General features: G+C 32.7%; 1 pseudogene; it reads right to left on the bottom strand.

Moving 5' to 3' along the window:
* Positions 1-15,596: 15,596 nt before the first annotated feature.
* Positions 15,597-18,521, bottom strand: LOC149557724 (EG45-like domain containing protein pseudogene; annotated as a pseudogene).
* Positions 18,522-25,573: the final 7,052 nt, after the last annotated feature.

Here is a 25,573-nt window from a genome sequence, read left to right as displayed (position 1 = left end):
AAATCTCTTAACAGAGTTGGTTTAATAGCCATTTGTAAATCCTCTAACAAGGTGATAGTTCTATAGAATTGTTCTAAAGTCCTCTAGCAAAGACACTCCTAATAGGATGATTAAATCCTCTAACAAGGTCACACCTAATAGTGTGTTTTGTAACCTTTAATAGGGTTGGCTCCTAATAGGGCTAACTTTAGAAGAGTGAAAATAAATAGCTAGTTACTTGGTGGTTTTTCCCATATTGGCTTTCCACATTAAATTTGGTGTCTCATGTGTTCATGTTATTTATTTTATGGTTGCATGTGAATCACTATAAATGTTTAAGTTCTATTAAAGATAACATACACTGCATCTATCAAGTTTGGCTTTTTTTTGTATGTTTACTGAGTGACAACAATAACTAGTTTTATAAGACATCTAAGGGATCTATGGATTTTTTTTTGTGGTAATGAATTCACCCCCCTCTCAGTCAATCCATCTATATTTACAACAATTGGTATAAGAGCTTTTGGTGCTTGCAGGATGGATTTCAAGGATCTAAGCTAAAGATTGAGATGTCTTATAAGAGAGAAATAGGGACAACAAGGCTTAATAGGGACAACTTTCAGCATGACAAGGTCTCATGAGACTCCATTTGGATTCCATTCAAGATACATGATTGAAATATCTTGATGAAGAATATACAACTCCTTATGTTACATTCTTTGTCAATGATATTGCTGAGAAGAAGACTCATACCACCATGATGATAGACATTGCATCAACCCTAAGCTATGAAGAATTTGATGATATCAAGGAATAAAAAACTAACTTTGAAATGTGGAATAGGCTAAAATATATCTATGGAGGTGATGAAAATGTGAGAAGAGCCAAAGCAGAAAGTCTAAGAGGAAAATTTGATTAGATGAGGATGAGAGAGGATTAAAATATTGCTAAATATGTTGAAAGGGTCAAAGCAAGCGTTAGTGCAATCAAGGCTTCTAGAGGAGATATCAAAGAGGAAATAGTTGTAAGTAAAGTTCTTAGAACATTTCTTCCCATTTAAGCAATTAGAGTTTCTACAATTCAAGAAAGAACGTGTGAAGCAAATCATAAGATAAATTAGATGACATAGTTGTTAGGATAAACTGCGGACAAAAATAAAAACTATATGCAAATATAACCAATAACAGAAAATAATAGAACACACAGAAATGAACACAAGGCACCAAGATTTAATGTGTTTCACCCAATCCCTGGGCTACATCCACCAAACAACAAGTTTGATCTTATTACAATCTAGTGATTACAACCTGATTACAATCCGTAATCCCTTACAGCTCAATATTGCCACAAGAACCAATTTCGCATCACAACATAATGAAAAATACTCAACCCTAAGCCCATTTATACAAGTATTAAACCGCTTTAGGGTTATAACATGTCGGCCATATGTCGGCCATAATATGTTGGCTGCCATGTCGGCCATGCCCCAAACCCCACTATTTATGAAGTATGTACAGTACTTTCCTGATCAGTCACCACAATCTAACAATAGTAGGAAGATTGATTGCATTTGAGCTAGATAACTATGACAACTATGTTCTAGCTTCCAAGAACATTGAACCAGCATTTGAAGCCAACCTTTCACTCAAAGAAAAGGGCAAGAAGATAAAGGATTCTTAGTCAGATAGTGAAGAAGAATCAAAAGAGAGTTCTGACAGTCATCTTGAGATGGTTGAAGCTCTATTTGTAGGAAAATATTCTAGAGGCAAAGGAAAATACAAAGGTAAAGTTACTCTAATCTATTTTTCATGTGAAGAAATTGGTCATATTGTTTCTAGGTGCCCAAACAAGAAAAAAAAGGATGAAAAGAAAGGTCATAAGTGCAATGGCAAGAAAGACTTCAAATCATTCAATAAAAAAGGTAAGAAAACATGTTTCATGGCTAAGGATTCTAAGGATTTTGATAATAGTGAAGATGAAATTGTTTACACTGTTGTAAAAGATGAATTTAATAATGATGAGGAAGATAAGATGGTACTTATCTCTCATGTGAGAAAAAATGATACATGGATCATAGACAGTTGTTGTTCTCATCATAGGACTGATGACAAAACAAAGTTTGAACATTTTGAAGACTATGATGGTGGTAGTGTGAGGTTTGGCAATAATGAACCTTGTTGCATAAAAGGAAGACGAAGAATCTCACTAACCAAAGAGCTTGTATGTGATAATGCCTATTGGGTTGAAGGACTAAAACATAATCTTTTGAGTGTGGCACAACTAATCAATATTAGATTCAAGGTGGAATTCATGCATGGAAAAGATAGACTACTAGATGACAAAGGAAAGCTGATTGGATCAGGTATACAGACAAAAGGTAATTTGTTTTATCTTGAACTTGGTGAATGCTCATAGTTTATTGCTCAAGTTGAAGAAAGTTGGTTATAGCACAGAAGGTTATGTTATGTGAATTTTGATAACCTAGTGAAAAAAAGAAAATTTAGGAAAGTAAGAGGCATTCCTAGTATAAAAAAACCTAATGGTAGTCTATGCAAGAATTGTCAGATTGGTAAGATGGGAAAGACTAGCTCTAAAAGTAAAAACTATCAGTCTAAAGGAATTTTGGAAATTGTGCATATTGAGTTGTGTGGACCTATTGGAATTGAGAGCTATACTAGAGAAAAGTTCTTCATTCCTTTTGTTGATGATTACTCTAGAATGATGATTGTCATGCATCTATGAGAGAAGTTAGAAGCATTTGAGAAGTGCAAATGGTATTTGGCTAGAGTAGAAAAGGAAATAGGGAAAAGACTGAAATGTTTGAGATGAGACAGAGGTAGTGAATTCATCTCCCATGAATTCAATAACTTTTGCATTGAAAGAGGAATCAAAAGACAAGTATAAACCTCTAGAACTCTCGAGAAAAATGGAATAGCTGAAAGGAGGAACAGATCTATCATGGATTGTGCAAGAACTTTAATGATTGAAAAGAACATTGCTATCAAATATTGAAAAGAAGCTATCAACACTACAGTTCATACCTTGAATTAAGTACAGTTGAAGGACTCATTCAAAACCCCCTATGAGTTATGGTATGGCTATGAACCCAATGTAAGTTACCTAAACGTATTTGGAAGTAAATTTTATATCTCAAAAGAATCTAGAAAAGGAAAATTTGATGTGAAGGGTGACGAAGGCATATTTTTGGGATATTCTTGCAAAAGTAAGCCATAGAGATTTTTGAATTTGTCTACTCACAAACTCATAGAAAGTGCACATGTGAACTTTGACGAGTTTGTAGAAAGGATTGAAGAAGAAAGAAAAAAGTAGAAAATTATAGTAGGAAACTTCTACTCTCGAATCTGTCATTATTCACCAAGTTGCAAGAAGTTAAAATTGAGTTGCAGGAACTTGAGTCATATTTAGATGCTATTAAGCCAATGCCTACTAAGCTAGAGTAGCTAGAACATCAATATGAAGTGTAAGAAGAAGAGAATGTAATCAATTTAAAAAGAAAGAAACCTATATAGGCCAAGTATGTCGGGAGTCATCATGCACTAGATTAGATTATTGGAGACAAATATAAATGTACTATGACAAGAAGTAAGCTAAAAGGTACTTGTTTACTTGCTAATTTTGAAACTAGAAATGTCAAAGATGCATTGGAAAATGAAAGTTGGATTGATTCTATGAATGAAGAGTTAGAGCAAATAGAGAAGAACAAAACATGGACTCTTGTACCTAGGCCCAAAGATAAAAATGTGATTGGAACTAACTGGTTATTCAGAAATAAGTTGAATGAAGATGGTAAAGTATCAAGAAACAAAGCTAGACTGGTATGTAAAGGATACTCTCAAGAAGAAGGAATAGACTATGGAGAGACTTTTTCCATTGTTACAAGACTAGAAGGTGTCAGGACCTTACTTGCATATTCTGCACACAAAGGATTTAAGGTATATTAGATGGATGTCAATTCTACATTTTTCAATGGTATTTTGGATGAAGAAGTCTACATTGAGCAACTTGAAGGTTTTGTTGATCCATAAAAAAAGCACATGGTTTGAAAATTACACAAAGCATTGTATGGTCTAAAATAAGCCCCTATAGCATGGTATGAAAGATCGCATAACTATCTTATTCTAATTGGTTTTTAGAGAACTAATGATAATAGTAGCTTGTATATCAAGGAAGGACTAGATAACAAGATTGTTTTGGCAAAAATATTTTTGGATGGTACATTGTTTACAAGGAATGATGATCTATGCAAAGAATTTTTAGAGAAAATAAATAAAGAATTTGAAATGTCTATGTTTGGTGAGATCAAATTCTTTGTTGGTCTTCAAATTCAGCAAAGCAAGAATGGTATCTACACTACTAAGTACATCAAGGAGATACTAAAGAAGTTTGATATTGAAGATTCAAAACTAGTTGGAACTACCATGTGTACTAGATTAAAGCTTACCAAGGATGATGAATCAAAAGAGGTAGATCAGACCTTATATAGATCAATGATTGGAAAATTGTAGTATGTCATTCATACAAGGCCCAATATTGCTCTTGCAGTTGGTATAGTAGCAAGATTTTTAGCAAAACCTAGAGAAAATAACATCATGGAAATCAAAAGGATCTTGAGATACTTGAAAGCCATTGAAGATTATGGATTGTGGTACAAACTATGAGGAAACTTGGACTTGAATGTGTTTACTAATTTTGATTGGGTAGGAAACATTGATGATAGAAAGAGTACAAGTGGTGGAGCATTCTTTCTTGGAAAGAGGTTGGTATCTTGGACAAGTAAAAAGAAAAATTGTACATCCCAATCTATAGCTGAAGCGGAGTATGTTGCAGTAGTAGTAAACTATTCTAATATTGCTTGGTTCAAACAATTGTTGGAAGGCATGATAGTTGAAATCAAAGAACAAGTTATGTTTTGTGATAATACTAGTACAATCAACATATCAAAGAATCTAGTAATGCATTCCAAAACCAAGCACATTGCTATAAAGTATCACTTTGTCAGAGAATTGGTGTAGGATAAGGAAATAAGATTTAAATATGTCCATACAAAAGAATAAATTTTTGACATATTCACCATGCCATTACCTAAGGATGCATTCTTGTATCTAAGAGGTAAGCTAGGGGTCATCTCCCTATTTGAAGCTCACTAAAATAAAGTTTTAGTGATGCATGAATAGGAACCAAGCTGAAGATCTATCAATTGATGTAACATAGTCATGGAAACATTGCATATGAATCAGTACTCAAGGTACATTGTTACTCATTTGGAATGTGTTGTCTTTGGCATGTGTTGTCAAAGAGGGAGAGTTTACTATCATAACCTTCTAAAATTTGAGTTTGTTTGTGGAGAGTTTGCTATTTTGAAAAGAAGCTATGCAATTCCTTCACAAAGGGAGATTACTGCATTAGAGAAGTTTGTGGCATAAAATCTAAGAGGGAGAATGTTGTATTAGGAAAAGACTTGCTTTCAAATTTCATTGTGCTATGACATGTTGTGTTGTCATCAATGCTAAAGTGGGAGATTGTTGGATACAATTGTTAAATTGTGTGTTGTCTTTGATGTTACACAAATGTAATATTAGTTGGAAGACAAATTCTACTAAGCTCAATTGGTTAGCAAAGAAAATTCCAGAGTCTACAAGGCATTCCTAGAAATTACTCTATGGAAACAGTTTCTACTGACCTCACTTGGGCCTCAAAGGATTTTGCGGTAGAAGTTAGTGGTAACGGAGCTCACAAGGTTAACAAAGGAAAGTTAGTGTTTACTGAATTCACTCGGTCACTAGAGGATTTTTTAGAGTTTGTAGTGTTCACTAAGCTTTAGTTGGTTAACACTAGAAATCAATTCAGGATCAATGTTTATTGAGTAGGGTCAGTCAATAAAGGATTTCATTATTTTGGGATATAAAGTTTAATTATTTTATGTAATAATTGTAGCTAACTAAGGTAATGATTATTGGTAATTGTAACTTGTAAATAAGCCAACTTGACAATTTGTAAGGTATAAATAAAAGGTCAAGTTGAGAATTCTAAAGAGTAATGAGCGAGTATGCAAGTGTATTGATTGTGTGAAGAGGAAAGTGTGAAAATTTTGAAGGATGGTTAGATATCATTGTGGAGCAACAAAGTTGTATTCGATCAAAGAGGATCTAGTGAAGTCTGTATCAGTAATTTAGTTGCATCTCATTCAGGTCAATTCATTGTTACTTTCTCACCATTGTAGAGGTAATTCCTAAATCTCTTAACAGAGTTGGTTTAACAACCATTTGTAAATCCTCTAACAAGGTGACAGTTCTATTGAATTATTCTAAAGTCCTCTAGCAAGGCCACTCCTAATAGGGTGATTAAATCCTCTAACAAGGTCACACCTAACAATGTGTTTTATAACCTTTAACAGGGTTGGCTCCTAATAGGGCTCACTTCAGAAGAGTGAAAATCAATAGCTAGTTACTTGGTGGTTTCTCCCATATTGGGTTTCCACATTAAATCTAGTGTCTCATGTGTTCATTTTTTTAATTTACGGTTGCATGTTAATCACTATGAATGTTTAAGTTCTATTAAAGATAACATACACTGCATCTACTAAGTTTCAGCATTTTTCTGTATGTTTACTGAGTGATAGCAGTAACTAGTTTTATAAGACATCTAAGGGATTTGTGGATTTTTTTTTGTGGTAATTGATTCATCCCCCCTCTCAATTACTCCATCTATAATTCCAACAATACACACACACACACACACACACACACACACACACACACACACACACACACACCCGTGTGTGTGTGTGTGTGTGTGTGTGTGTGTGTCTATATATACATACATACATATTTATGTATTTATGTATGTATGTATGTATATATAGACACAAATGTATGTATGTGATACAAGTAGGGACATGTTAAACATGTTCTTCTTACAAACTCTTCCAAGCTTTACCATGCATATCACAATTAGTCCCTTAGGAATCTGACAAGGCTAGAGATCAGGTAGTTTTTCTTTTCTTCATGCCACACTCACCTCTTCCTATTATCTCTACCTATATCTTCACAAACACAAACAACTACCCCTCTTGCCACACAACACTTCCACTCCCTTACACTCTCTAGGACCTTTCACAAACTCCACACCCCAAATGCTTCCAAGGGCTTAACTAATCACAAACAATGTTATTTCAAACATTCATAAGGTTTAATACACCTTAGTGGGCTCCAAACACCAACCTAACAAACTAACCGAATAAGTGCTCTTCCTTGTAGCCCTAACTTGGGGTTTTTAGGAAAGAAATCAAAATCTTTCAAAAAAACCATTGAAACTAAAGGAGGATTCTGATACCAACTAGTAAGCTCTACTAAACTTTAAAGTCTTTGGATTTCAACTATTCATCAAGGCATTCAATTTGGAGACCCTATTTAAGGCTAATAGGTCTAAAGGACAAACTCAAGCTACAAACTCACAAAACCATCAAAGCACTTGAATAAATAAATTTTACTACACATTTATCTTATCAGGATCTTTCAAACTTCCAAATTTTGGGGTCCTACACATTGAGGAGATAACCGATCCTTCAAATCCTTGCATCAATGAGGGTTTCATTGTTGTTTATAGTAACTATCCTCCAATCTCCATTATATTGCCTACCTAACTCTTCCAATGGATTCTTCAACATCCCATAAATGGATTCAATCCTCCAAACATCCATGCAAATTATACACTAGCCTTTGTCACATTTCTTGAGTGTTGATCCCTTGTATTCTTCATCCATTAGTAGGTACCTTATAGATTCTCAGCCAACTCTATTATAAGGAGAAGGGTTATGGTTTAAATCTACAATATGGAAATCTCAAACAACAAAAAAAGCACCTTTAAATCTTCCCTAACTCCATACAATGAGAATACATAACCACTATGGTACTTCACCTTGAAAGTACATTTAGTTTACTATCTAACCAGTGGGTAAAGAGATCTAGACAATAAACCAATGAGGTTAGGCACACATTTAGCATTACCATGGATTCTAGACTTCATTCAACTAGGTAGAACACTTTAAAACTATCACATCCATGAGGTAAGGGAGAAAGTACCAAGACTGCATTCAAATACCAAATATACCAACAAATTTCAAAAAAGAAACTGATTATATTATTCAAAACACCACACCATACCCTTTTTCTTCTCTAAATTCTATTCTCTCCCCCATCTACATGAGATTCCCTTATTTTTGTATTAGAATGACCTTTTAACTCCCCAAAGAGTTCATACAGGATGGTTTGCCTTCCATCTTCCAAAAATAGTCATTTTGCAAAAATGTTGACAACAACATTTTTGACAACTCTACATTTCTTACAACATTTTTGACAATATGCCTCTTTTGCTAAGTCCAAAAGGCTTTAAAATTACACATTTAATTCATTGTGACCTTGCATGACATTTTAATATCCCTCAGGGCCTTTTACTATCATTGAATAACATTGACTAATCCTTAAACTTTGTTTACATGACCTTGATTGAACACATAATTACATGAATTGAAATAACTATTTTACTAACCTATCATGACTCAAAACATACTACCTATTCTAGTGCCTCTTGTGTTTGCAATCTATACCTTGCCTATTTTGATTCAAGAGATACTTGATACTCTTATTGTTATTTGTGCCTTGAGATGACATGAGGGTCAAATGTTAAACTTTCATTTAGTACCATAGATTCTATACTACTATACTGTTCAATTTATCATATTTTCTTCTTGATGCTATTTTGAGATGATAGTAGATCTATTATGATATTTGGTTATATGGTTTATTGGACATATTTTCTAATCAGGTTATGAGATGGATTTTTATGCTATGGTTATTTAGTTCATTCTTGTTCTTTATGCTTTATGCCAATGTGAGTGATGTAAATAGAGTTAATAAGGTAGTTAAATGCATTAATTGCTTCAACTATGATAATATTTGCAATTGCACTTGATTGTGTGTTTTAGTGCACATGATTTATATCTTTGGCAGTGGCCTATGGAATTAGTGATTCAGCTATTTATATTTTACCAATATCATCCCTATATGGTTAATGTAAATTAAAACCTTTTGATGATTATTAAATCTAAACTCATCTACATTATGTGATTAGACCAGTGAGCATGTCTGTGAATTTAGAGGTTCACTTTGTTGTGAAAGTATTAAGTGATTTTTTGTGATTTTGGGCTTTCAGGCTTTAAATTTTCTTAGATTTAATTTTTGGGAGCTTTGCCTTAGGTGAATTTCTATTATGAGGAATAACCTATTTTCATTTTGGTAGATTCGGAGTCTAGCTAGTCTAAATGGCTATTTTCCCTAATCGACTTTTCACTCAAAAAGTGAATAAGTATTGAAAGAGGAATTTAATTCCTCAATTTTTCTATTTTGGATTTTATAATTTGGAGAGCTTCTGAAATCCTCTTCTAAAGGATATGATTTCTGTTCATTCTAGGAGCTATGAGCATGAGATTTTTGTGAGATTAGTCTCATTGGATCTGACTCAGGGAGACCATTCTTTTTTGTCACTTTCGACATATTCAATAGGTTATTTATTTCATCAAGTTGTTTTCAGTTTTTACCCCTTTTTCTATTAGGTAGGGCCTTCTTCTTATACTATTTCTGCTTAATTTCAACTTTTATTTTTGGTATCCATTTTTTAGGAGGCTGACAACTAGTGCTCCCCTCTACTTCTATTTTCTAGGTCTACCCGGTTGGTTAGGAATGAATATTTTCCAAATTTTTGGGATGGGGTTTTGGGGTTTCGAGCTATTATGTTGGCCATTTTTGCATATGGTGTTCAAACTTAAATATCTTTGGATTTTCAAGTTTTTGTATCCAAAGACCAAATTGGTGCTAATTTAGAAGCTTTCTAATTTTTGGATTTTTTACCTTGTTTTGTGTGCCACCCTGTTTTCTTAGGCTTTCTTGGAATGAGTTTGGTCATGAACCTAGATTATCTATTTTGATTTCAGTCAGACCTTTATTGTATTTTTATGTTGCATTGGGATGCATGTCATATCTTTCCTCTCAAGCATATTTTTGGTTGAGTGTATTTCTACCTTATGTTCTCATCCAGACCTTGTGTTATGATCATCGTGATGGTGGTGCACCACACACGAGTACGTGTGCGTGCACTTGTTGAGTGACTTGCAAGTCCTAATCTTTCATGGTACTTCTGAAAGTTATGATCATTGGGGTTGGGTTGGGAATATGCATGCCTGTGGGAACTCATCATTGGATGAGCATGGGTATGGTAGGGTGGCATATGGAGGGGATTTTATCTTGCAGCTTGGTGTCCATTTCTTGCTTGGTAGAGGAATTTTTATATAAGTGATAACTAAATTAAAATACTAGGTGGTAATAAATTTAAGATAATTAAAACTAGATTATGTGCCTTTTATTGGGAAGAGTTGCTACCAAATTGGGTTGGGCTTGTCAATGCCAAGCAACTCTCCATGATGTCAGCCTTAGTAGCCCATTGAGTCATCTGACCAAGACTTGTAGTTTATGCATTGTCTATGTTCTTGGTTTTAGTCATTTTACTATCTAGCATGAGTATTAGCTATGGATGTTGTGCTTTGTGTGTGCTTATGGTTGGATCATTATCTCCATCAACACTGTGGGAGTGGACCTATAGGTTCCACGTGGTTGGGAGGTGCAACTACCTTCACCACTACTAGGGATCGATGTATGGAGACAATCAATTTTCCTACTATGATTGTTGTTGGATGTTTTCAATTAGTACTTCGGGATCTGGAGTATGTTTTACTTTGATTTATGCTTTCATTGGAATTCTTGTATATCATGTTTAAATGATGTCAGTTTTGATGCATTTCCTTGTTATGTTGATTAGCATATGATAGATGATGTTATCTACTTTGTAGGATTATCTTATACTTTACTTCTAGCATGTTAGATTCCCTTATGCTTATGTTGTAGCATGTTTTAGTAGTGACATCCTTATATGATAGTACCAATGATCTATTTGGTAGCTTAGGATGTTACGCACAGGGGATGACTAGGGCCCACAATGGTCTTATGATGCTATTATGGTTGGGAGGAACCGTGTACTTAGTTTGGTTGTACTGTACATTGTGGTGTTATTTTAGTTATTGTGATGTTGTTTATGTACACTACGATGTTTCCTTCTATAATTTTCCCTTCAGTGATTGTTAGATGGTTAGATTGTGCTTCCATCTTTTAGTATTGTGTTCAAGTGTTTATGCCTCAAATTGTGGACCTGGTACTCCCCGGTGTGGAGGTTCTGAACTTACTTTAAACCTATTATTCATCCTTATGCATTTTCTTACATTTCTTGGGTGACCATGTGTCAGCATGGGGCGATACAATATTGTGTCACATGCTCACTACAATTTTTTTGTGTGTTCCCTGATTGTATCGCACACCTCTTAGAGTAATGTCATGCGATACTTTTGAGTATGACATCCCCATTAGAGAAGTGTCGTACAATATTTGTAAAGTATGGCATGCCCTTTTGAGGAGTGTCACCAAAACCCTAAAAGTGTTGCCTTGCTTCTTGAGAAATTCTGCACGATACTGGAAAGTATCACCCAATTCTAATTTAAAGTATCACCTAAGTATTGCAAAAACCTATTTGGGTAGGCAAAAAACACTTTTCAGTTTGATCCAAACTTTTTGGGAATCGTTTGAGGTACCCTCTTAGGTGTTCTTCAAATCCTTGGCATTGTGTTTTGCATTCGAATTATTTCGATTCAAATTTAGTTGTGCGTCTTCCATCATCAATCATTTTGGTTAGTAGTGGCATTTGGGGATTCATTGGTTGCCGAGATGGTGGTTAAGTCTTCCATTGCAATCTTTTTGATCCATGTATGAGATTGTCAAGTGCACTCATACTTGTTTTAAAATAAAAAAATCTCGGCTTGTATTTCATCCTTGTTTTAAGGATCTCTAGGCGAGGCATTACAACTATGATCCAAAATTTAATGGAGATGGTTAGGGTGCTCCTACACCAGTATGTATGTATGTATATATACATATATATTTACATTTTAATATGTACATACATATATATGTATATATATGTGTGTGTGCATGTGTGTATTTATTTATATATATACACACTTATACACACACACACACACACATATAGATATATATATATCTATATGTATACATATTCACACACACACACACACACATACAGATATATATGCATATATGCATATATGTATACATGTGTGTGTGTGTGTGTGTACATACATACTGTAACAACATGATTTTCTACATCACTAAGATGACTATATTGTATTTCATTTTCACATGAAATAGATTTCAAAATAAAACATCTTAACTAAAATTTAAGTCTGCATTGCTTTTCTTTTTTGGACAAGTTTATCATAAACTATTAATTGACATAATCAACTGAAAATAAAATCTAAACTAATTATTGAAATGAAATGAATATTGTAATTCATATGCTCATGATTAACTAACTAGATTTTTAAGATAACAACTAACTTTTCCGTAAAAGAAACTTACAGCTGAAAAGGAAAAATAGTATCTTTAAAGTTTAAATAGAACATACTAATCTAGTGAGAGACTTTTCAAATTGGTTGTCCAAGCTCTGACTTTGGTGAGAGGAGAAGCATTATCATAGGGTTAACCTCCCAACCATGGACCTTTTTACTTATCCCCACAAGTTCTAAGTTAATAGAATGGCCCTCCCTACCCCAAAGCCAGGCTTGGGAGATTCACTAATCTAGTCATCAGAGTATTCATGTGGGTTGAGGTCGCAACAATTATTTGAAAGAATAACTGAAGCATCAGGACAATAACACAATTAGTTTTTTGTGGCAAGTCTACCTAAATACCACCTTGGCCAAGGATTTTCAAATGGGTTTAAAACCCGATCTCCACCACTCAGCTTGACAACTAATTTCAAAAGTGAAATTGCATGAGCTTTTAGATTTATCTATATAGTAATGGTTACTGATTTATTTTCTTGTTTTCCTTTTAACAAGTTCATTTACACCTCCACACCATTAACAAGCTATCATGTTGGTGTATCTTTGGTGCCTAAACAATTAACCTTTATTAGTATAACATGTACTTATTCACAAGATTATGGCTCTACAACCTTTGTATTTCCTTGGTAATCAGATTTGTATATTGTTCCTTATTCTTAAACATATGTAGCTGAAGAAAACATTTTCAAGAAAATCTGCATGTTTAACAAGTACAGTATTATGATATGATAATCTTATAAAAATTCATAATTGTGGAAAATGGTTACTACTAGAAAGTAATAAAGAGTACTACATATTGTATTACTTCACAGTCAACTTTTCTAAAAACAATTTTATATAGTAGACAAAAATACAGTCTTAAGGGCATAAATGAGTATTCAAATTATAGGAAGACAACATGATTAATACTATCAAGAAGAACTTGTGACTATGATCAAGCCAACTCAGAAAGTTAAGAATTACGTATGAGATATGCAGAAAGATTTTAAAATAAATGCCACCTTACTTGACTCAAGGTTCTTCGGTCAATTTACTATATCTTGAACTTGGATCCCTCTTTTAGATCTTCATAGAAATTGATTTACAATGGAAAAGGGAAAAATGTAATGATTTAGTTGTTGTGTTCACCATAACTAAGCAAGGTAATTAAGAGAAGGTTTTTGCAGAAATAGATGGAAGGGCGGATATCAATGTCTCAAAATACAACAAGACCCAACGTATTTAAGGATTCAAAATTGTCTTTATGGCTTCCAGCCATTAGAAGAATTATGTTCAAATTCTTTGATTTCGATCATCTTTGAAAGAATGAAAGGAAAGAGGTAAAAAGAAAGAAAAAAAGAAAGATGAAGAGTTTGTTTAATAATATCATTTTATATTATTATATAATTTGATTAAATTTATAAGTACATATATGCAAGGTGGCATCATTTGGATTAATAATTTCTAATGTAATGGTGCCACTTTGTATTTATTTATTTATGAACTTAATCAAAAGAGTAAAAATAATATTAAGTGATATTATTAATTGATAAATTTAATAAGGGTGATAACTTTTCTTATTTTATTATTTATATTTTTTTTAAATTTTTAGCTCATGTGGTTCCACCACGAAATTTATTGTCAAGTCCTGATGACCTAGCCAAGGCAATTTTTAGGTCAAACCTATTATTCTTGATGACTAAATCTTATGATCATCCCATTCTGATGACCTCATTTTGTAATGCTTCCTGTCTTTCTCCAGTCTTCATCTTGCAACATTTAAAACAACTTTCTCGCCAAAACATCAAATCATGATTCATAATTTGTTAGATAAAATCATTAGGAAATTTCACCATAAATACAAATTGATTCATCATAAATGTACAACAACTAAATTTAACTATCTTCATTTCACACGAACACAACGGCTAGATTTAACCAACTCAATTTTATTTGATATTTAGATCGATGCAATGGCTAAAGATAACTACTTCAATTTCACATGAACATGAATAAATAAAACAATGGCTATAACTACCATGATAAAACAACAACTATTATGAACTAATTTCACTTGATGATGAAAAATTATTTTTGTTCAACAGCTATATTTAGCTTAAAAATTTTAGGGAAAAAATTGGGATGTAACACATACATATATACACCTATATTTTTAATTATATTTCACTACTATGTAACATTGAAAATAGTTAGATAACATTAAAGATATTATTGATGTAATTGATAACTAGATAATAATAAAAATAATTAGATGTAATTGTTCTCACATTTTCTAATGCATTGTATAATTCTTTTTGCATAACATTAAATATCTATCATATCTACAATAAAATATAATTTTAGGAACTAATGACTAAAATAAACTAATTATTATTATTTTTTAAATGAGATTAATGAAGTATTGTTGAAATATTCTAGTGTTTACCAATAATGTCAGTTTACCATAAACATAAATAAAATTCAATACAAAAATAAATTAAATGATGATGCTATGTTTGATATAACGCTCAAGCTATTTCTATAATATCAATTTCTATGTTACAATTATTAATTTAACACCTATATAGGTCCTATTTTATATCTTATAAGCATTAAGACTATTAAATAATTAAAATAAAAAATGAACCATACATTATAATAAATTACACCAAATCAAAGTCAAGAGGCTACAACACAATGGTAAATTGTGAGCCTCTTATTTGGAAAGTCTTGGGTTTGAGTCTATGAACATCATAAATAATAATAATTTATCACAAAGAATACATAAGAATGGATAGACATTAAGTAGAGATTGATGGTAAATATGATTAATTACTTTTATCATACTACATTACTAAACAATTATGAATTATAATCTAAATAATTAATTGGTATTCTTAAAATAAACATGAGAAAATAAAATAAAAAGTGGAATCAGTTACTATTCCCACTAATGCTGATGTGGGATTTATTTATAGTACTAATTTAGTTGCTGACCACGCTCAAGCCCTGAAAATTAGAGGAAGAATAACTCAGTCAACCTATAAATTCCAAATAGCTGGGAAAAAAGAAAATGATGAAATCAAGGTCCAACTTACTGTTGATAGTCGATGTAAACTTTGCCAGATTTAGGATCGGCAATATCGGCGAAGGCCTGCTGAGACAAATCGAAGGTGCCGCGACATCCAGCGGGTCAATGATCAACAATCTTTACGATGATGGATCCACTCTTGCATGGCATGGGAACGCCCTGATTGGTTGCACCGGTGCACCTGATTCGGTAGTGTCTTCCGCAAGCGGCCCCGTTGCTCCATATCGTGTCGCTCGCCACCCCAAATTAACCTCCCGGTGGAATTTGATTCTGATCATATCCATAGCACGCCGACGTTGTCTATTGAAGAATTTGTTAGCTATCTATTGAAGAATTTCATTAAGGTTACCAACCGAAGAATTTCTAGATGCCAGTATACTAATAGGATTAAAAAATGACATAGTATTTCTTCTGTATTTTTCAATTATGTGATTTTAAATATGAATAGAACGTTCTGTTCATTTAAAAATTCAAATAAATAAAATCGTATGATAATACATAGAAACGTGAGAATTGCTGAAATAGCTGTTTTGAGAATTCTCTACATAGGAATCTACTATATTCTTTGTTTTAATCGTTACAGGATCTATAATGACTTCCACATGGTAATTGTCTTATTTTTACAATTTACTAATAACTATTGATTTGTGCATTAGATTGTGTTTAAGAGAGTTGTGTAGATATGTTTCATATAACATATGATGTGATAAATGTAATTAGATTTATTGAATTGACATTAAACATTTATCTAATGATTTTTCTTGTTATATTTTTCAAGTATATCTATTATGTTAATCTTTGTAATTTTCATTAATATAGAGTTCTAATTAAAGTTAGAAATGACCTAAAAGAAATTATATGACCACTATTATTTTAGCTCAACATTTTCCTTGATTTTTAAAATAAGGATGTTTGTTAGTCCATATTATAGAGGCAAGATTTATGTTTTCACTTGCACTTTCTATTTATTTGTTTATTTTGAAAAGTGTGGATTAAAAAATACTAAATGATATTTATATTTTTTGATAATTTTTGGACTAACCTAAAATTTATTTTCTCCACAAAAATATTGTAAGATCTTCTCTCATTTATGATTTTTTGATGATGTAAACAAACTTATTCTTCTAAATTTAGTTTTTAATTTCAATGATGTAAAATTACGAATTAGGAAAATTAAGTTTTGTTTTACCATTGTGGAAAGTTTTTTAATTTCCTTTCTTTTGGAAAACTTTGAGATCTCAATATTTCTATAAAATATTTTTAAAAAATAATGTTGAAAGATTCAACAAAGGAAAAGATAAGAATCCTCTTAGGTTTTGGTATTGAGTACCTAACTATTGAGGAAATAAAAAGAAAAGAATATGAATAATATCAACATCAACAAAGAACAATTTCTATAATGGATTGGAGAAGAAAATATTTTCATTGATTGGTTTGAGCAATTGCATTGTCTTTATTTATATAGAGCACTTACAACTTCTAGAATCTGAAATGGTAAAATCAAATTATTTTCTATCCTAATTATTTATCGTATGGATGGTTGCATGATGATAGAATTTCTAGTCCACAAGAAGTTGTGGCTTGCTATTTTACCTACATTAAGGAATGTTCAACACATACTACAGTTCAATTGAAACTAAGACTCTTTATGTGGTAGAAATTCTTACAATAAGAAATTCAAGATGGTTCCTAACAACAATCCTTCTTAGGTACCCATTTAAATTTTGGTTCCCCTTATCATAGTCACTTCAAAAAGTTTATTCCTCTTGTCATTATGCTTTGGCTTTTTTACTGATTCACCATAACCATTTGGGATTTCCCCAAACTATGTAATTCTTATTCCTTTAAAAATTTTCACCTAAATAAGTTGTTTTTGGCTTATGAAAAACCCTTCAGAACTTGTAAAAAAAATTATTCCAATGATGGAAAAATTATCTCTAAGAATTTCTACTTTGTGAAATCTCACTTTTCTTGGAAGTCTTGCTAGAAAATTATATAGATTTTCTCAAACTATTTGTAATCCTCCTTATGAATGTAGACTTTGATAGGATTTTATTACTTCTAACAATCAAACATTATTAGATAAACAAACCTTTGATCATACCTATGATCTTCTATCAACTTGATCCATAGCTCCATCCAAAATCCATTTTAATGTACTTTTCCATGCAATTATTGTTACACTTTCTATTCCAACATATCTTTTCATCATGACTCTTAAAAAAAATTTGATTACATTGATGTAGATCCCAAGTCTTATATTTTGTGTGTCCTTTCTTGTTACAATGAACACTATGTATATTGTTTACATTAAAAAAATAATCTAAACCAATATCATTATTTCTTTTGTATGTCATACAACCTATTCCTTCATACTTAGTTATCATTGTTAACTCAATATGCTCTTTAACTCTATGCTCATGTTGCCCCAATCCTTTACCTTTGTAGCTCATTTTTTTTCTGATATTCCAACCAACATTCTTATTATTGCTGGTATTATTGGTTAACACATTGACCTTGTTATATATATTCCTTATCATATTCTGAAATATCACACATATCTAGGGATGATTCCATGTCTTTTATTCTACATGAAACATTTGAGACTAATTTTGTTTTCACACATCTATTTCTTGTTGTAAGTGATTGATTAACTATATTTTTTAACAGGTCATTCTCTTCTTTTAATTTCTTGATTTCTTTCAACAATTATTCATTTCTATTCTTAACACCATCAAATGACTTCAATTTTTTGTCTAGCTCTCTATTTGCATGTATATAAACACTTATATGATTTGAAAAGGTAAATTTTTATACTCTCATTTCATTTCTTAAATTTTTCAATTCTTCTTGCAAAAAATTCTTCCCACAAATTAAAGCTGTACATTATTTCTTCACCTTTATTAATTCTTCTTCTAAATTAGCCATCTTAGAAATTAAATTTGTATTTTCATTTAACACTCTTTTTCCTTTTTTTCCCATTGCAATAGATAATTAAAGTTAGCTTACTCTCCTCCAAGAATCTTGGCATATTTTGTTTACAATTTTAGATTTCACTTTGTAATTATTGATACATTTAGTACCAATACTTTCCTCCTAAAGCTACATTCTTCCACATTCATTATCTTGAAATTTCTAAACAAATTTGAAAAATCTAATATAACTTATAACTTAAATCTTTTTGCATCAAGCATTTCTACTACCATCTATTTCCTACCATTCAAATATACTACCATTCAAATATACTTTTAGAAGGCCATAATTTTTTTTAAACAAATCATAGCCATAAATAAACTTTCCAATACCGTGATAGATGTTCACATCATATTCCAGATAGATGTTACCTACAAAGGATATTTTCAGTATCATTGACAAATATTTTCAATGAGAACTAAAATATTCTTCTAATAATAACAACTAATCTCCTTGATACTATCTACTCCTTTAGCCTTTCATAGATTTCCTTTTGTTGTAAACCGTGTCTTAAACCCTTATGCATCTATAATATATGTAGTTTATCTTTGTCTTTAACTATTTTATCTACAATATTTTTATATTATCACCTTCCTAGTGTAATACAAAAATAGCTTTGTCAAAGCTTGGTCTCATATTTTCATTGTCATTTTTTCATGGGAAACACCAATATAGTTCATCAACTAGATTTTGCCTTTTACCAATGAGAAAAAAACAGGTTGCAGTCTTCAACAATAAAATTTGTAAGTAAAAGAAAAACTCTATACTAGATCTTTGTAGCAATTTCTTTACCAAATAAAAATAAAAAATATTGTGCTTCTCAATTAGATTTCAATCTACTTAAAAATTAGAATTTCACACAAGAGGAACATCATATTGCTATTATATTTTTGCACAAAAAAATTCATACAACTTCCCAAGAATTAAATATGCTCGAATACCATGTAAAGGAAATAAAAATTAAAAAAATTATTATGACTTATGCTACCATAAAGAAAGAACAAATTCTGCAACATATTCAAGAAGAAAAGGTTTTCATTGATTGGTTTACATTGCCTCTATTTTTAGAGGGATATAAAAATTCTAGAGTCTGAAATGGTAAAATGAAATTACTTTAAATCCTAATTAATTATTCATACAAATAGTTGTATGATGAAAGAAGTTTCATTCCACAAGAGGTGTTGGAATATTCAAATATGGAAAGAATACTTATGGGGGGGGGGGGGGGGGGGGGGTCAGGTGGGTGAATCAGAAGTATCACACTTTAGCCAATAAAACTTTTTAACTGAAAGTAAATTGGATGCATGTAAATACATCAAGTAAACATGAAACTAAACACATGCATCAACAACTCATAACAATGGAATTTGGTAACCCAGAAACCCTCCAAGAATAAGAAGGTAAAACTAGGGTGGGGATGATACCCACAAAAATTACTGCAGCAATATTGTTCAACCACTTCTGATGGTCTGCCCTGTTAAAGGCTTTACACTGTATTAATAGTGACCTAATTAGAGGCTTTTCAAACACTTTACATGAAGTGTAACCCTATTAAAGGATTTAATCACCTAATTAAACGATCTAAAAAATAGCTATTAAGCTAACCTATCACCATAGGATTTTCATTCTAATACAATTGCTAAAGAGTATTAGGTACAATGAACCTAATAGATTACAATCCTTGATTGCTAAATGTAGGCACCTTTTCCGCTTTCTTTGATCTTGATCCTTTTTTATTTGATAACCCTCACTTCTTAAAATAGATTTCCTTGTGCACCCTTGTATGTCCACTAATTTTTTTTTACAATGAAATTTTGTCTTCCTTATAAAGACATTTGAGGATTTAGGGTTAGGTATGGATCTACGATCCATATTCAATCTTCATTTTTTGCTTATTATTTGTACTTCTTCTATTGGTTGCATGCCTTCATCATTTTTCTTATTGGTTGCATGCAGATTGCATAGGAAAAATAAAAGATTCGATCTCATCATTAAATCCTTCGAGATTTACCTTATGTCGGCTATAAAAACTATTTGCATCATAGTTTGTGCAATTAAAAACTCTTATGTTGATAATCTGAGTTACTCGGCTCCTAAAGTATTGCTGATACTCGGCACATGTTGTTTCTTGAATAGATCGGCACCTTAACAAAACTGTATCACTTGGCACCTTATGTTGCTCGGCACTTGTTAACACTCGGCACCTGAAGTCTTTCCTAACTCGGCATTTGTTGTGGCTCGGCATGCATGGTGTACTCGGCTCTAATACAGAGTAGGTAAGTGTTATTGGCACTCAAGTGTCAAAAACCATTATGAGGTTAACAATCTCCCCCTTTGACATGAGTGAAAAAAACACTTAACTGACCTTATAAGTACATTTACTAATCTGATTGGTATATAAAAAGTTTAAAGAAAACTTGATCAAAATTTGTAACTTACAATCTTACAATATATAGCTCAAAAATTTTGTAACTCCCCTTGACTTGATTGTGCCTTATCTGTATATCAAGCTCCTCCTTTGTATCTTTTCTCCCCCATTAATTCATCTCATAATATCTGTATCTCCCCCTATTATATCTGTATCTCCCCCTATTCTGTAACTTATGTCAAAGAATGTTTAAGGGTTAAGACCATATTTAGCCAAAAATTTGTTGTTTACCTCCATAATCATCCTGAGAGTTGCATCCCAATTGTTTAAAGCAATTTTCAGTGACTTATGCTGGATGGTAGTCTTGGTAGCAAGATGAATAAGTCCATCTGATGTAGAAATATTTGGGTCTTTCTTGAGAAAAGTTTCAGCATATACTTGCTCTTTATGGAGTATCTCTAAATGTTGGGTAATGGAGGACTGGAGCTTTATTAATTTGGCCTTGATATTAGCCTCATCTGCTATTAATACAACTATTTCTTTGTGAGTGTGAAGTGATTGAGAAAAATGCTTCTCACTTTGAGCTGGATCATTTGGTAGTTGCATGCTTGAAATGTTTAAATTTCTTTCCAGGCTTAGTATCTTTTGGGTTGTTTCTTGTGTGAAGTATGAAAAATCACACAGCTTTTTGTACAACGAGAATATATTCTCAAGTACCTTTTTCACTTTGTCAATAAGTTTTGCCAATTCAACTTGTGAAAGTGCAATTTGACTTGATATTTTCTCATTCACTTTCCCCTGAAATTTTCTTTTTGACCATTCCATAAGTTTTGCATTTGTTTCTAGATCTTCATTTGTCACCTGGTCAACAATATCTGTTAATTTCTCTGTGATATGCTTTGACTCATCTAGTGATTGCACATTGAAGGCTTCCATAAAGATGTCCTTAATTTCATATAGTGTTTTCTTTTGTTTATACTCCTTCCTGAGTATTTCCTATCTTTTCCTCCTATTCAGTGCATCCTGCACCTCATTGATTTGATCAATGGTTTTTTTTTTTTGAGGCATAGCCTGGTATGACTATCTCCTCATCTAATCCAGGGTCTCTATAATGAAGTACCCTTGCAACTCTGGTAGTACTAGATGTTGGTACAGATATTTGCAATGGCTAGTGTGAAGGAGTTCCTCAGGTAGGCAAATCTATTAATGTTTGTATTGCCTCCTGTTCTTTAGGGGTTTTCACTATTTCCTCCTCCTTCTATCTACCATGATCAATTATTGTAATTTGTGGAAGTGCACCTTGTGTATGTGCTGTAGGATCAGATGTAATAGTCTGTCCTGTTTGTTCTATTCCTTTTTCTACAGCTGCACTTGGTTTTCTGTCTTGCAGCATCAACTATGCTTGTTGGCATTTGAAATTGACTACTAGTAGTTGTAGAGATGATAGAAGGTGGTTCTTGTGGATTCACCTTATCTTTGACTGTATTTTCTACTAGTTTTTGCAATTCATCTATACTGACCAATACTGGATCTGCACATAATATTTCTTGTTGTGTAGATTGGTCAAGAATTCTTTTAAGATCTTTTGCAGTTAATGGATTGATATTCTAACCAGAAGTATTAGAAACATCAGTAATACTTACAGTGTCTGCAAGTGAGATGGATGCTTGAGGAGGGCTAGGGGGTGGCAATTGTGTGTCTTGCACACTTTGATCTGGTTGCTACTCTTGCTCAGTTGTTCCCATTATATCTTGTTTTTGTGTTTGTTCCTCCTCTCCATCTTTCTTTTCTTCTTCCTTCTTCTCTTCTTCTCTTTTCTTTTGTTCTTCTTCTTTCCTCTCTTCTTCTCTTTTCTTTTCTTCATCTTCTTTCCTTTTTCTCCTCTCCTCTATTGGTACAATAGCTTCTTCCTTGCATTCTTCTTCAAGAAAATCTTCAATATTTTTGTACAAATTTTTCCATGATTTCATTGTTCTTTGAACAATCTCTTCCATCCTGCTTTGGAGTATGAAGAATGCCCCGTATTTAGGTGTAAACCTATTATTGTGCCTTTTGACTGCATTCTTTACTTGTTCCTTAGTCAAATCTAGCAATACACTTGCTAGGGTTGATTCCCTCATCTCCTTCTGCATTTTCAAACAGAAATGCCATCGATCTTCTACAAATTTTGACAGTTCTTTTGGCAATTGTCCATCTAGTTCAAGTGGAGTGTACTTGAATTGTGCCATCATTCCATAAACTGTTTCTTCTATCTTATTCTGTTCTTCTTTAGTAAATTTATTGAAATCAACTTTATTTAAATTACTTAAGTCACCATTTCTAATCTTTTTACATAAGGTATCAATTGAAGAATAGCTTACCTTTTAAGATTGGTCTTCTTCATTAGTGTCAGGTTGAGCCACATATCTTCTTCTTTTCCTCGACTCTTCCTGTGTTTCCTTGATTTGTTTCTTCTTTGTAACTTCCTCTTTGGCCTTTTGAGTGGAGGCCCTTGTTGATGCTCATGTTGTTGGCTTTTGAGGTGATGGTGTGGCAACTTTCTTTGATCTAGGCTTAGCTAGAGGCTGTTCTGTTGCCTTTCTCTTCTTTGGCTTAGCTTCAATTGGTGCTTCCTTGGCTTCTTCTTCCTCTGCATCTTCCTCCTTGTCTTCTCCAAGACCTTGAGTTAATTCCATTGGCCCTTGTTCTTGCTCATCTTCATCATCACTATCATCTTCTTCTTCTTCTGCTTCAACCTCAATTTCTTTACCAAATTTCTTCTTAATTTTCTTTAATAATTTGTCTTTCTTCCTCAATGTGAAAGCAATTTTTAATTCCATGTTTATCTTTGATCTTACCACATCATAAGTGCCAAAATGTGGAGCATTTTTATCTATTTCTTCTACCAATAATTAAGTTATTGTTGCAGATGCCTCATCAATATTAATTTCATATCCAAATGGCCTTAGCCATCTTACCCTTGGTATTACTGCTTGAATATAGGTAAAATCAATGTCAACTAAGAAAGATATATCATTAGTATGTTTTTCTGCTAAGGAAACCGGTATCCTTGATCTTCGCTTCATGGATTTCTTGAAATCCTCAAAATAGCTTGTCATTAAGGTATCAAAATTTTCTCCCATTTGCTCTATATATTCATTAATTTGGGCAATGATGGTTCTGTCATTCCTCCATGCCACTTTTCCAAACGAAGGAAACTCATTCCGAACATAAAAGAATATGCAAACTAGGATTGCTCCAAATTTTCATTGAGTGCCCTTTGTTCTTCTTATGGCAGGTAGGTTTCATTGATCTGTCGTAGTTGCAGTTCTGCAAGATCATAAGTATGATCCTTTTTCACCAATTTGTAGCCTACATCTACTACAGTACATGGTACATTGTTGAGTCTATTGAATTGGTAGAATTAATGGGTGATGACTCTAATAGAAAACTCAACTAGAGGATCCTATATGGTGTGAATTGTCATTCCTCTTTTGTTCCACTGGGCACCAGTGTTCTTTTCAATAACCTCCTTTGATTCACTTCTCAGGGTTTTGTACCGATCTAGGGTTGGATACCCTGTTACTCTATGTATGATTTCTTTGGTCAATTTAATGGGAATATCTTCTAACCACAAATTTCCACCATGAATTCTTCTCAGTAGAAGTCTAACCCATTCTATTTTGAATACGGTGGGAAACCTTAAAACTCGGGTCAAACCCTTTCTTTCAAGACTCCATCTACACATAGTTTATCATAGGCTTGTCTTATTTCCATGTCTCCTAGGGCTTGTATCTTACAGTTGTAACATTTTCTCACGTCTTGAACCATTACAACTTTTGGGGGAATATGGGAGAGAGCTCTGGCTGGGTCATTTTTGTAGGCAACTTCAGGTATAAGATAGAAATCAAGTTGCTTGACCTCATTTGAAACTAACTGCACTTCAAAATACTCTTTTACCTTGGTTTTCTTTGAGCTTCACGCCATTTATGCAAACTAGGGTTTTCACAACAAAAGGATATGAAACTATGTAGCTCGGCACAAATGAAAATTCCTCAAGATCGATGAAAAAATGTGTTGAATGTGGTCGCAATCTGCTTGATACGCTAGATTCTTGCTATGAAGTCACTCAACTCTCTTTCTTCTTCTTTGCTTCCTGATCGCAATGAGTAAAACTAATTGAAATCGCGATAATATACCCTATTTCCATCGCATTAAATGCTCAACTACCAACTCAGCTTCTGAAGAAATTTTAACCTAACTCGGCTTGCACTATATTTCCACTTTATTCGGCTTCCATTTGAGTTAACCAACTTGGCATCAGTTATCAGCTCGGTCGTTGTTGGGAGCTCGGCATCTGTTGGAGTTTAACTCGGTATCCAAAGACAGCTCGGTAACAACATTTAGTTTTTGTCTTGACATCTTGTTTCATGTAGGTTTATACTTTGCTTATCTTCTTTGTCTTGGGACTAATGTGTGATATAGCTTTGTATATCAGTCCTGTGTACTTCTCATGCTTAGTTTGATGAACTGTGATCACTTCACCCATTGGGTGAAGTGATCCCTCCACTTGATGTGTTGCACTCATCTTTCCTTTTCCAAGTCTTCTTCATTTTCTCCCTTATCTTTTTGACATCAATATTTTCTTTTTCTTGATTTT

Source organism: Cupressus sempervirens, chromosome 5, assembly GCF_028749045.1.
Source record: "Cupressus sempervirens isolate cs-2001-9-10 chromosome 5, ASM2874904v1, whole genome shotgun sequence".
NCBI classification, from domain to species: Eukaryota; Viridiplantae; Streptophyta; class Pinopsida; order Cupressales; family Cupressaceae; genus Cupressus; species Cupressus sempervirens.
This window is presented reverse-complemented; position numbering and strand designations above follow the sequence as displayed.